Genomic DNA, 13,925 nt, shown 5'->3' with positions numbered 1-13,925 from the left:
GCTGTCTCTTCTGACACCATGTGTCAGCGGCTGTCCCTCCTGACACCAGGCGTCAGCGGCTGACCCTCTTGTCACCAGGTGTCAGGGGTTCTACTTCCTGTCACTAGGTGTCAGCGGCTGTCTCTCCTGACTCCAGGTGTCAGGGGTTCTACTTCCTGACACCAAGTGTCAGCGTCTGTCCCTCCTGACACCAGGTGTCAGGGGTTCTACTTCCTGACACCAAGTGTCAGCGTCTGTCTCTCCTGACACCAGGTGTCAGGGGTTCTACTTCCTGACACCAGGTGTCAGCGGCTGTCCCTCCTGACACCAGGTGTCAGCGGCTGTCCATCCTGACACCAGGCATCAGGGGTTCTACTTCCTGTCACCAGGTGCATTGGCTGTCCCTCCTGACACCAGGTGTCAGCGGCTGTCCCTCCTGACACCAGGTGTCAGCGGCTGTCCCTCCTGACACCAGGTGTCAGCGGCTGTCCCTCCTGACACCAGGTGTCAGCCGCTGTCCCTGCTGACACCAGGTGTCAACGGCTGTCCCTCCTGACACCAGGTGTCAGGGATTCTTGTTCCTCACACCAGGCGTCAGCGGCTGTCCCTCCTGACACCAGGCGTCAGGGGTTCTACTTCCTGTCACCAGGTGTCAGCGGCTGTCTCTCCTGACACCAGGTGTCAGGGGTTCTACTTCCTGACACCAGGTGTCAGCGGCTGTCTCTTCTGACACCAGGTGTCAGCGGCTGTCCCTCCTGACACCAGGCGTCAGCGGCTGTCCCTCCTGACACCAGGCGTCAGCGGCTGTCCCTCCTGACACCAGGCGTCAGCGGCTGTCCCTCCTGACACCAGGTGTCAAGGGTTCTACTTCCTGTCACCAGGTGTCAGCGGCTGTCTCTCCTGACACCAGGTGTCAGGGGTTCTACTTCCTGATACCAAGTGTCAGCGTCTGTCCCTCCTGACACCAGGCGTCAGCGTCTGTCCCTCCTGACACCAGGCGTCAGTGGCTGTCCCTCCTGACACCAGGCGTCAGGGGTTCTACTTCCTGACACCAGGTGTCAGCGGCTGTCCCTCCTGACACCAGGTGTCAGCGGCTGTCCATCCTGACACCAGGCATCAGGGGTTCTACTTCCTGTCACCAGGTGCATTGGCTGTCCCTCCTGACACCAGGTGTCAGCGGCTGTCCCTCCTGACACCAGGTGTCAGTGGCTGTCCCTCCTGACACCAGGTGTCAGGGGTTCTACTTCCTGACACCAAGTGTCAGCGTCTGTCTCTCCTGACACCAGGTGTCAGGGGTTCTACTTCCTGACACCAAGTGTCAGCGTCTGTCCCTCCTGACACCAGGTGTCAGGGGTTCTACTTCCTGACACCAAGTGTCAGCGTCTGTCTCTCCTGACACCAGGTGTCAGGGGTTCTACTTCCTGACACCAGGTGTCAGCGGCTGTCCCTCCTGACACCAGGTGTCAGCGGCTGTCCATCCTGACACCAGGCATCAGGGGTTCTACTTCCTGTCACCAGGTGCATTGGCTGTCCCTCCTGACACCAGGTGTCAGCGGCTGTCCCTCCTGACACCAGGTGTCAGCGGCTGTCCCTCCTGACACCAGGTGTCAGCGGCTGTCCCTGCTGACACCAGGTGTCAGCGGCTGTCCCTGCTGACACCAGGTGTCAGGGATTCTTGTTCCTCACACCAGGCGTCAGCGGCTGTCCCTCCTGACACCAGGCGTCAGGGGTTCTACTTCCTGTCACCAGGTGTCAGCGGCTGTCTCTCCTGACACCAGGTGTCAGGGGTTCTACTTCCTGACACCAGGTGTCAGCGGCTGTCTCTTCTGACACCAGGTGTCAGCGGCTGTCCCTCCTGACACCAGGCGTCAGCGGCTGTCCCTCCTGACACCAGGCGTCAGCGGCTGTCCCTCCTGACACCAGGCGTCAGCGGCTGTCCCTCCTGACACCAGGTGTCAGGGGTTCTACTTCCTGTCACCAGGTGTCAGCGGCTGTCTCTCCTGACACCAGGTGTCAGGGGTTCTACTTCCTGATACCAAGTGTCAGCGTCTGTCCCTCCTGACACCAGGCGTCAGCGTCTGTCCCTGCTGAGACCAGGCGTCAGCGGCTGTCCCTCCTGATACCAGGCGTCAGTGGCTGTCCCTCCTGACACCAGGCGTCAGCGGCTGTCCCTCCTGACACCAGGCGTCAGCGGCTGTCCCTCCTGACACCAGGCATCAGGGGTTCTACTTCCTGTCACCAGGTGTCAGGGGTTCTACTTCCTGTCACCAGGTGCAGCGGCTGTCTCTCCTGACACAGGTGTCAGCGGCTGTCTCTCCTGACACCAGGTGTCAGCGGCTGTCCCTGCTGACACCAGGTGTCAGCGGCTGTCCCTGCTGACACCAGGTGTCAGCGGCTGTCCCTGCTGACACCAGGTGTCAGCGGCTTTCCCTGCTGACACCAGGTGTCAGGGATTCTTGTTCCTCACACCAGGCGTCAGCGGCTGTCCCTCCTGACACCAGGCGTCAGGGGTTCTACTTCCTGTCACCAGGTGTCAGCGGCTGTCTCTCCTGACACCAGGTGTCAGGGGTTCTACTTCCTGACACCAGGTGTCAGCGGCTGTCTCTTCTGACACCAGGTGTCAGCGGCTGTCCCTCCTGACACCAGGCATCAGCGGCTGTCCCTCCTGACACCAGGCGTCAGCGGCTGTCTCTCCTGACACCAGGTGTCAGGGGTTCTACTTCCTGATACCAAGTGTCAGCGTCTGTCCCTCCTGACACCAGGCGTCAGCGGCTGTCCCTCCTGACACCAGGCGTCAGCGGCTGTCCCTCCTGACACCAGGCATCAGGGGTTCTACTTCCTGTCACCATGTGTCAGGGGTTTTACTTCCTGTCACCAGGTGCAGCGGCTGTCTCTCCTGACACAGGTGTCAGCGGCTGTCTCTCCTGACACCAGGTGTCAGCGGCTGTCCCTTCTGACACCAGGTGTCAGCGGCTGTCCCTCCTGACACCAGGTGTCAGCGGCTGTCCCTCCTGACACCACATGTCAGCGGCTGTCCCTGCTGACACCAGGTGTCAGCGGCTTTCCCTGCTGACACCAGGTGTCAGGGATTCCTGTTCCTTACACCAGGCGTCAGCGGCTGTCCCTCCTGACACCAGGCGTCAGGGGTTCTACTTCCTGTCACCAGGTGTCAGCGGCTGTCTCTCCTGACACCAGGCGTCGGCGGTTCTACTTCCTGACAACAGGCGTCGGCGGCTGTCCCTGCCGACACCAGGTATGTATTTTACTTTTGTATCCCCTACCCCCCCATTTTACTCTAAACCTAACCGTGTTTAACCGTAGTATGAGTGTTTTTAAGTCCAAATTGGGATCTGTAACCCAAGTATGTGGTGTAATTAAATCTAAATATTGTAAGTCAAGTGGACATTTATTTCATTTATGAAGGAAATCTACAGGGAGTGCCAAGGAAAAGAAACTTCAAGGGGGTGCCTAACAAAATTAAGTTGCAGAGATAAAAACCAAGAGGGTGAAAGAAACAAAGAAAAAGAGAAACAAAGAAACAGAGAAACAGATAAAGTACCTGATGAAGACAAAGTGAAGTCGAAACGTCGTACAGAAAGGGGGCAACAGCAGAACAAATACTAATTAAAGGAAAGAGGAAAAGTAAAATTCATGTTTATTTCATCCTAAGTCTAGTGTGTTAAATTAAGCCTAGTGTGTGCAATGTATCCCAATCTGTGTAAAACCTAATTTCTAGTGTGTGTAATTTAAACCCAATTGTGTGACGTGTTCCCCAATGTACGTTTTAAAGTCAAGTTGACAGGCCAGTCTGGGGTTCGTCAGTGTGCTTGGGAATTGGAACTAAGAGGACGTGGTGGAGAGTGCACCTGCGTGGGGGGGGGGGGGTCAATGACTCCCCTGGCGTCTCAGTTCCCCTAACCCTACCCTAACCCTAAAACTCCAAGATCTGTGTAACTGACCTTATAATGACTTTCAACCACACAAGTGGCAAGAAATGGACTTTGAGGGTACCAATTACAGATTTGGCTTTGGCCAATAGCTGGCTGCAAAGACCTCTGTGTGGCAAACAGAGCATCATGCAGTTTTGCATGGAAGTAGCCAAAAGTGTCTTGGCTTAGCTTGATAACTGACTTTTCAGAGTGGGAATTGGACCCAGACATTTTACTCCAATGGACGAAGCACCCAGTGAAGGCATTGCTCCATGTCCAAGTCCACGGAACGGCTAATGCCCATATGCTAAAGGTGGCAAACTTTAAAAATGCAATCCAGAGTACAAGTGTCATGAATTGGATTGGGGTGCAGTGAGGAATAAGTCATAGGACCAGGCTGAGAGATGGATCTATTATAGATAGCTTTTTCATTAAAATCAACTTTTTTCATCCAACACACAGGCAACACAGTTGAGCAGACGGTAAAGCGCTCACACTGGCTAACAAGGGACATATGATAAATGGACTGACTGGAACTACAACTTTAAGAACCTGACAAGGAACAAAGAAAACATGGGTTTAAATAAAGAGGGAGGATAATCAGGGAATGGGACACCTGGGAACAATCAAGGGGAGGACAGGACAACTTGGAGACTCACTAGAGAAATAAACTTAACAAAAAAACTAAAATCCCAACAAAAAGCACATCAGAACAAATTGAGTGCAGTTTTTTTTGCAAGGTGCTCTGTTTACAGGCAGATTACAATTGTTACAAATAAGTGTAACCATGATCCCATAAGGAGAAAAATAGTTAGAAGTAGATCAAGACTGAATTAAATGTTTTAAGTGTCATAACCTATTCAAAAAATTTAAATCAACTGTTTAGAACAGCAGCAATGCCATTTACTTTAGGGACCTATGTCTTCCCATACCCATTAGTAGTACTTTGAATGGGCCACATTGCTGAAAGTCACAACTAATGTGTATAATTTTGTTTCTGAACTCAGAAATAATGCTAATGTGGACAGAAACTAAAGAAAGGCTTTGGATTTCATTAATAAATTGTGAGAATGTTGTCTAAAATTTATATTGAGTGTCCTCATCTATGAACATAATTTTTCTCTAAATCATGTAAAACAAATTTTATGTTTGGACTGATGGGACCTAATGATTGCAAAAATCAAATGATTTAATACTACAAGAGCTCAGGTCTTAGGAGGTTAAGGCTGTTTAGAAGACCTTTAAGCTGAAGATTTCCTGTAATCAAAATTCATTCTGCAGGTAGGAGGGGAGCTGTAAGATTGAAGAGAGAATACAGGTAGGCGTGCATGTTTGTGTGTGTGTGAGGCTATTCCTCATAGAAGACTGGACTGCATTTAAGACTCCTGAGTCCTAGAGTCACCTTTCCCACGTGCTGTTCCTATAGGCGGAACCTGGGAAGGCTGATACGTACCGTGCTCCTGGTTTCAAAGACACACTATCCGTTAACACCGCATGCCCAGGAAGCAGAAGCGTTCTCCGTTGATTCTCTTTTGGTCTGGTCTGGGTTGAGTGCTGATGGTCTGCTTGGTGGGGCACTGACTCACCTTTGCCAAGCTAGCAAATATGAACTGTGCACCAGCAGATCTCTACCATGTTATGGCTCCCCACGCCACAGTGCCACCAAGAGGAATGAACAAAAGCAGCCATAGCAAAGTGTTGCCACCCAGCCATCCTCCCAGGGAAAGAGAACCTGGACCAGCCACAGCAAGCTGCTGCCTTCCAGGTCTCCTAGAATGAGTAAAGTCATTCTAGTGCCATCATACACCGCAAGACTTCTAGAATGATCAGTATTATGTGATCCAAAAATGGTACATGACCACATTAACTTACCCAAAGCTGCCACTATGGGATGTGTCCTCTATGATCAGCAGGCAGCAGTTCAACAAAATGCAACCCATTCTGAGTCATGGTGCCGATTTTCTAAATGTTTCAAAGTTCATTCTAAGTCATCCAGTTCAACCGCTGAGTTCATTCTGATAACAACAGTATGTGGTTTGTTAAGGTTTGCAGCAAAAACAGTTGAACTGTACAACTGTACAAGCTACCATTTTAAACCCCATCATGCAATGCATTCTGGGAAATGCTGACAGACATTTTAAAGGCCATTTCTGATGTTCAGAATGGCATTTACACACATTTTTGGCAGATAGCAGAAGCTCAGAGATGAGATTTGAATCTGTGCTGTGATTTCTGTCTTAAATTGAGTTTGAATACAAATCAAATCAAATAAACATGGTTAAAAGAGTAGATGCTTAAAACTAAAGTCCAGTCTTCAGAGCAGCAAATCCTTCATCCAACAGAGGCTCAGAGATGGCATTTTAAAAGTGAAGAGTGATTTATTTCCAAAACAGTTAAAAAACAAATAAAAATGGAATAAAATCTTGCTAAATTGAAGTAAGAGGCCACTGAGGGTTAAAACCCAGCTCTATATCCTAGCCAGACTGACTAGAGAGAAAAATTAATGAGAGCCTTTAGCTCGGTCCACCAAATGTGGTGGGCACATGCAGAGGGGTGGAGGGAGCATAGAAAACCAAGTTTGGTGAAAAGAGCACTTATATTTTTGGAGTTGTTTTGGGGTTAGGGTTATTCCCCTACTCTTCAAATGAATGGAGGTCAATGGCAGCTGTGTCAAGCGAAGGAGCCACACCGGCCAAACTTGGAGGCTATGTGAGGCCCCTTCCACATATTCTGTGCCAAGATTGTCCGCCCACCATTTTTTTGTTTATTTGCTCTAATGTGCAAGTGGGTTTCATCCTGTATGCCTAACCCTCCACTAGATGGCAGCATAGGACTGTCATTGAAAATGGAGCTCTCCAAACAATCCAGATCAAAACCTAATCAAATTAAACAGACTAACAAATATTAATAATTTAAAAAAGACATTTATTTTACAACAAATTACAAATTTTATTATATTGCAACACTGTGCATGATATTAAGTAAACAAGATATCAATGTATATATATTCAGTCATGTCATTGTAATAGGCTGTAAGGACAATAACAGCCCATCTATTTGTAGAAGTATTTTTAATTTCTGTTTTCATGTAGTTGTATATATTTTCAAATTGTATAGTTCCATGTTGTTTTATGATGCTATGCATGGGGCTGCCAGCAGGGGGAGTAACTTAAAACCCCTCCACTTTCTCTCTCCTCCAGCATGAACATGGAAAGCCTCCCAGGATGCATCTGTCTTTTTCTGTTTGTTTATAATCTTGATTGAGATACAAAATACATAATATTGCAAAAACAGCATAGAGTGACATAATGACCGCCAGTACATCAGCCTAGTATTACATAAATACATTAAATAGAACATAAAGTGCAAATTTTAATAGCTTTAGTATTGGTGGAATTTCAAATAGTTTTGATATACAGTATTGTTTGACCTCATTGCCAAAAATGGAAAGAAGTGATTTTTTGTTAGTGTAATGGCATTTATGCATGTGCCATTTGGCTCAGTATAGAAGATTAATAATATAAAAAAATTTTTTGCTGTTGGATAGTTAATGAAGCAAAACAACATGTTCAAAACAAATGGAGACATGCGGTTCAATAGAAGCAGAAATCACAATGAAAATACTTTTAAAAAATTAAACAGAGAAAAGGCCAAAATAAATAAAACATCTTCTGTGTTTCCTTAACAAAAGAGCACATAATATCCATGTTGTTGTTAAAACATTGTATAAAAACTTATGATGGGTAAATTCTGTGAATAATTTTATAAGACACTTTTACTTTATTAGTTATCATATATTTGGTAAAGTCCAAATGCTTTTCCAGTTAAAGTTATCAATAAAGATGTTCCAATAAAATATCACATATGGAGTTGAAATGTTTCTCTGAAATAATTAGCTTTTTTATGTTTGTTGCTTTTACTGGTTGAGCAGAAACAGATTTGGCAAAATTTCAAGTTGGTTGGATAAAAATGAAACCGTCTTGGATTCTGTCCTATTAAACTTTTAAATAAAATAACTATTCCAGCATGTTGGGAACCAGGGTTTTTTGTTTCTTTGTGGGGGAAGAAGTTTCTGTCTGCCTGCTGCTTCCCCTTTTCATCCACTAGAGGGCGACTGGAGGCTGCACATGTGGAGAGTATCCCTGTTGACTCAGCCAGATCACCTGTGATCTATCAGCTAATAATCCTGGAGTATATGAGGAGCTGACTGCCAACACCTTGACGTCCGTCAGCTCACTCCTGCCCACCTGATCTTACCTGTCCGCCCTCCACCGCATGCGGCCTCCTCAGCTCCAACAAAGAACTCGTTCTATCAAGAACTCACTGGAACCTGAATCACTTCAAGAACGCCCACAAAGAGACCAAACCCTGGAGCCCACAGTATCTCCTCTTAGGTTAAAGTCTCCTTCTAAAACAAGTAAGATCTTTCTGATTGTTTCAAAGATTCCATCTTTCTGATTACCTCAAACTCACCATTTTCCTCTCACTACTCTTCAGAAAACAGACGACCCCTGTAGCCCCTCCCAAGGACCAGACTCAGATTCTCACATTCTCATCATTGTTAAAATAAACTTTATCTGATTATCTGTTCTCCTGGTGGTGTTCTATATGTGGGTAAAGAAACTGGAACCCAACATGACATTTACAATATCTTGCAAAAGGAATCTGACCTCTTAATATGTTCCATTTTCTCAGCTCTAATCCACAAACCTCAGTGTGTTTCATTTGGGCCATCTTTATGCAACAGGAAGCAATGCTAAAGTTGAAAATAGCTGTAACAGGGATCCACATTCCACCTGACATGGCAATGCCTGAATCTAGTGGACGATAAAAGGAACAGCAAGCTGCCCAACGAAGATCGTTTTTGGGTTGAACTCACAAAATGTCCTCCACTGGTAGGAAGGTCAGCTGCCTTGGCCTTTTGACCAAACATTTTACACATGCTCAAAGCCTAAATTTAAAACTAATGCAAAAGGAAAACATTCTGTACCATGATTGGCCAACCGCCTTGTATCCAGGACCAGAAGGAAAAGATGGAGGGGGTATGATCAGCAGCACAAGACAAACAAAAACTTTAATTGCAACAACACAATTTAGTCATACTGAACTTTGGAGTACACACAAAAGAGCAATTACAAAATTAAAATTTCAAACACTGAACTTTTTACTACACCACCAGTTTAACAAATAAAAATAAAAATTTTTACATAAAATATTGAATAGAACATTGTCAACATAAGACTAAACTATTTCTCTTGGGGGGAAGATGAGCCAACCTCACCCATCCAGCCAAGATCATCCCCCGACCTTCCAAACCCAAACGAGTGCTGCCTCACCCCATGGTCCACGTAGATCTCCTCTCCCAGCTTGATCTCTCTTGTTTTTATTAGGAGAAATGGGTCTGCCAGGTCTGGGAACTTTAAGTTTTTGGCAGAAAGGTTTATTGGTCAGCGAAATATGGCGAGCTGCAGATGACTGTCACACAGGTGGACCTGAGAGTTTATGCAGAAGTCCTTGGTCCCATTACGAGAAGAACGTTTCGAAAGCTTATTACAACCTTTTGACTCATTATATCCTCTCTTATGCCCAGATTCTATGCGCAAAGAATGAGATCAGAGATAACAGCGTTACAATAATCAGCATTTATTCAACACAGATGCATACTGTCACCAGAAAAGCACATCACAAAACATCAGAAAACTCAGAGCACAGACACATGAATCTACCTGAGAGAGAGAAAAAGACCAAAGATGGAAACGACAAACAAAAAGCAAAGATGTCTGAAGAATTGCAAAAGCAAATCTGCTTTGTTCCTCATGTGCACACATTTTTGCAGTAAAGGTGTATTCTTCTCTTTAATTCAAATAAGGCGTATCTTTGCTCACCCAAGCAGCAGCTGTCTCTGACCCTCTTAACAGTTAGAAACTCCCTACAATTTGTTTTCAAGATCAAACACCAGTTGTCACCATTATCTAAACAAAGTGGAAGCAGAGATTCTCCTCCACTGGCCTGAACTCAGGATGTTTTAAGGCTCATCACAGATCAGTGTGAAGCTGGAGCTTCTCCTGATTCTTTCCCACACAGACAAAAGGCAAATCAAAAGATCTAGCATGTAATCTGCTGTAACTACTGGTAACATAAAGATAAGTCCAAAAACTAAATTTAGGCTATTTCAATCAAGACATGTTAAGTTTTAAAACTAGCATATTTTAAATGTATTTTCTTAACAGTCTCCAGACTTGGAAAAGTAAATGTATGAATCTTGTCCCGCCTTCAGGAATCCCACAAGCCACCAGCCTCAGCAGCAATAGTGAATATTCCATGGTAGTCACATGCGATGGACCCCTTTATGAAAGTCCTGGTCGCAGAGTCATGTGGAAGAAAAAAAATGAATTTATTATTATTTTAATTACAGAAGTGTCACTGTCCAATACATGATCCAGGAACCGGCACTTGATATCCATCCACCTCTTCTGTTGACAGTCTTCTTGCTCTCAGAAATGAAAAGTCCCGTTAACCTCTGGTCCTGGATGTGGCACATAAAGTCCTGGCTGGCTTTTGGGGTGCGGTGGATAGAACTGTGCAGATCTCCAGGACCTCCTCTGCAGTGTTACAGTTCCCAGTTCAGTTGGACTTTGCAATGAAGCTCCCACCTTGTCTAATATGGGCATCTACCAGCTCTTTTTGGCCAGGAGACAGAAACTACCCATGCATGAGGTTAGAGCTGAATATAACGTGCCCTGACTCAGAACCTGGTAAGGTAGGGTCAGTAAGAGGAGGAAAACAAACCAAAAAAAAATCAATCAGGTGGTCCAGCCTCTTCTTAAACTGAATCAACTGCAACTTGTCAAAGACGCTCCTTGTCAGGGGGGAATCCAGCCTCCACTTTCTTTTTACAAGGCGACGCATCATTCAGGGTTACCCTAAAAGACTTGAGCAAAGTGCTCAGGTCTGTGTATCCCTCACAGCTTCGCCTCCACCTTTTGGGCCTCAGAGCGTTGTCTGTGGAGCCAAAGGAGATAAATACATTAACACATCACCAAACACAAACATGGCTACCCTGAGATCAAATGCACACACCCTGCTCAGCTTTAGGTCTGCGCTCTGAGCTTCCACAGGATGGAGGACTGCTGCTTGTCTCCTATTCTGAAGATTGGCATTTTGATTGTGGAGTCCCTTTTTCATCACGTTCTTTTATTTCCTTTTTAATTTATTTATTTTCTAACTCAGTTTTTCTGACATGAAGCTTGATTCAGTCTTTATTCTCACTTGTGAGCCCTGCCAAGCGCTGGAACGGTTCAATCAGATCAGAACTACAAACATGTCCGCGAGTTTTACCCAGAATGCATTGTAGTTACTTGAATGCTCCTCTGAAGGCTGAGTGCTGTTTTTAAAACTCCACTTTTTCTCCAAGCTCCTCTTTTAATTCTGTTTGCAAACTCCTTTTCCTGATATGAAGCTTGATACAGCTTTTAATTTCACTTCTGAGTTTCTGCCACGGGCTGGAACTACACAATCAGATCTGGACTACAAACATGTCCGCTTCATTTACCCATCATGCTTAGCGGTTGAGACTTTAAATTAGCTTCTAGTTTGATCGTTTTGATGCAAAGTCTGTTAAACTTTATACCATTGGATTCAGCACAAATTTCTCTTTTAAATTAGTTGGGTCAGAACGAGCTTTAAAACAATTTGGGGATCGAAGAACCGAACAGAAAATCAGACTTGAACTACAAACATGTATTTCCCAGCATGCTTTGAGGTTGGGCCTTTAAATCGGCTTCTTGCTTACTGGCCTTTGATACAAACCCTGACAAACTATATACTGTTGAAATCAGCATGAGCTCCTCTTTCGGACACCGAGACTCCCGACGCGCGTAAACGCAGTGATAAGGAAGAATTTTTATACAATTAAATTTAGCAACAAATCTGGCTCTGATTCTTCCTCTGATCCCGGGTTCTCTCGCGTGGCCACGTGTGGGGACAGAAGCACAACAATGCGTGTTGACGTCACAGAATTACAGAATTTAATCCAATCTGAAGAAAGTATAAGATAGTACAGGAAACTGAAGAAACACAGATACAAACATTGTTACCTGAGACAAGAAGACAGAGACATATCAAGGACGTCGTTGGAGAAAGAGCTGGTGCAGAAGTCAAATAAATCAGCTTTTTCTGAATTGTTTCCCTTGTGCACAAACTTTTACACCTGTAGGTGTGTTTTCCTCTTTAATGTATTCAAATAAGGCGTATCTCTACTTGACCAATTGGAAGACATCTCTGGCCCTTTTTGAATTTAGAAAGTCCCTGCAGTTTGTTCGCAAGATCAAACACCTTTTGTTAAATAAGGTAGAAGCAGACTCTCTGAATTCATGGTGGTTTATGTCTTTCACAGATCAGTGTGAAAAGCTAGAACTTCCTACTGATTGTTTCCCAACAGACAAAGAGCAGATCAGAGATAATAGCAAACAATCTGCTTTAACTACAGTAAAATATATCAATAGGTTAGAATATGTTATAAATTTTAAAACTATAATTATGGTATTTCAATCAAGTCATGATAAATTCTAAAACTAACTTATTTTATTTTCTTAACACTATCCGGCTCTACAGCCATCTGGGCCAAGAGAAACAGATGCAGGAACCTCACAGGTAGCTGTGAAATTCTGGTTTCTCTTCTGCTCTGCCAGGAACAAACCTTTAATACTGTTTTTAATTCAATGTAAAGTTCTCCAAAAACCCAATTTGTTCTTCTGCACTCAGCATCTCCAAAGTTTAGTCCTGATATCAAACAAAAGCAATAGATAATAAACAGAAAATAATGAAGTACAATTCCTGTTTCTAATTAGGAATTAGAAACAAATAAGAATTAAGACATTCATTCACCATAAACCTAAATATTTTCTAATACTAAACAAAACATTTTCCTTTGATTCCAATATAGTCAGAAATAATACAATTTCAAATACATTCATTATTAACTAAATTAATTCTAAAACAGGATAATACAATTTTTAGTCAGAACATGTTAATAATAACTAAAAAAAATGTCTTACAAATGAAATGTTAGTGATTTAAAACATTTTCTGTTATATTCAGTTTTTGCACCATGTCAGATGTTAGTTTTATAAAACTTCTCATCCTGGTTACGTGAACCGACCAAAGTTCCCTTTCTCAGAGTAATTCATGTGATAATGTCCTCCACCTTCCTGCATATGTTCATTTATGACCTGCTGTCTTTAATGATGAGACTCCAGGGGTCTGAGCTGAAACTCTCCTGCAGATCCTCTATTCTCCTTTGTACTTTAAATACTTAACCCAGCAATAGTTCTTCAGGTTTTAAATCACTAACAGAAACGTGTTCAAGATTAAGAAATTCGTTCTAAAAGGTTTAAGCTGTGTTAAACACTAAAAATAGTCATTTTTCCTCAACAGTATATATATCAGTATATATATATATATATATATATATATATATATATATATATATATATATACATGCATAGCATGGGATAACTTGACTGACAAAGATCTATCAGATTATTGTTATCGAACAACATGTTTAACAATATATACTTACCAAAGGGAGCAATCTGGTGCCGTGATATGAATTGTAAAGACCCCCAACATGGTATTGAGTTATGTACCTTGTATGAGAATGTTGTGAAGTCCCTCCTTACCTCAAGCAAGCCACTGCATAAAACCAGCTCACATAGCACCAAGCCAGGCTGGAACGACTATGTAAGAGAACATCATGCAGAGGCCAGAAGGCTCTTAAAGCATGGGTTGATTCAGGTAAACAGAGACATGGCCCCTTGTTTGAATACAAAAAACAAGCAAATGCTAATTTTAAATATGTTTTAAGATTTATAAGGAGAAATGAAAATACTATGAGGTCTGACTCTCTTGCTAGAAAGTTAGGAAATAATAATGTTAAGGACTTTTGGAAAGAAATAAAGAAAGTAAATAACTGCAAAACATCACTTCCTGCTACTATTGATGGTGTTACTGGTGTAA

The sequence above is a fragment of the Poecilia reticulata genome, chromosome 8 (genome assembly GCF_904066995.2).
Source record: "Poecilia reticulata chromosome 8, P_reticulata-male-v2, whole genome shotgun sequence".
In the NCBI taxonomy this organism is placed as follows: domain Eukaryota; kingdom Metazoa; phylum Chordata; class Actinopteri; order Cyprinodontiformes; family Poeciliidae; genus Poecilia; species Poecilia reticulata.
The sequence above is the reverse complement of the archived record's forward strand: the minus strand, read 5'-3'. Positions refer to the sequence as shown.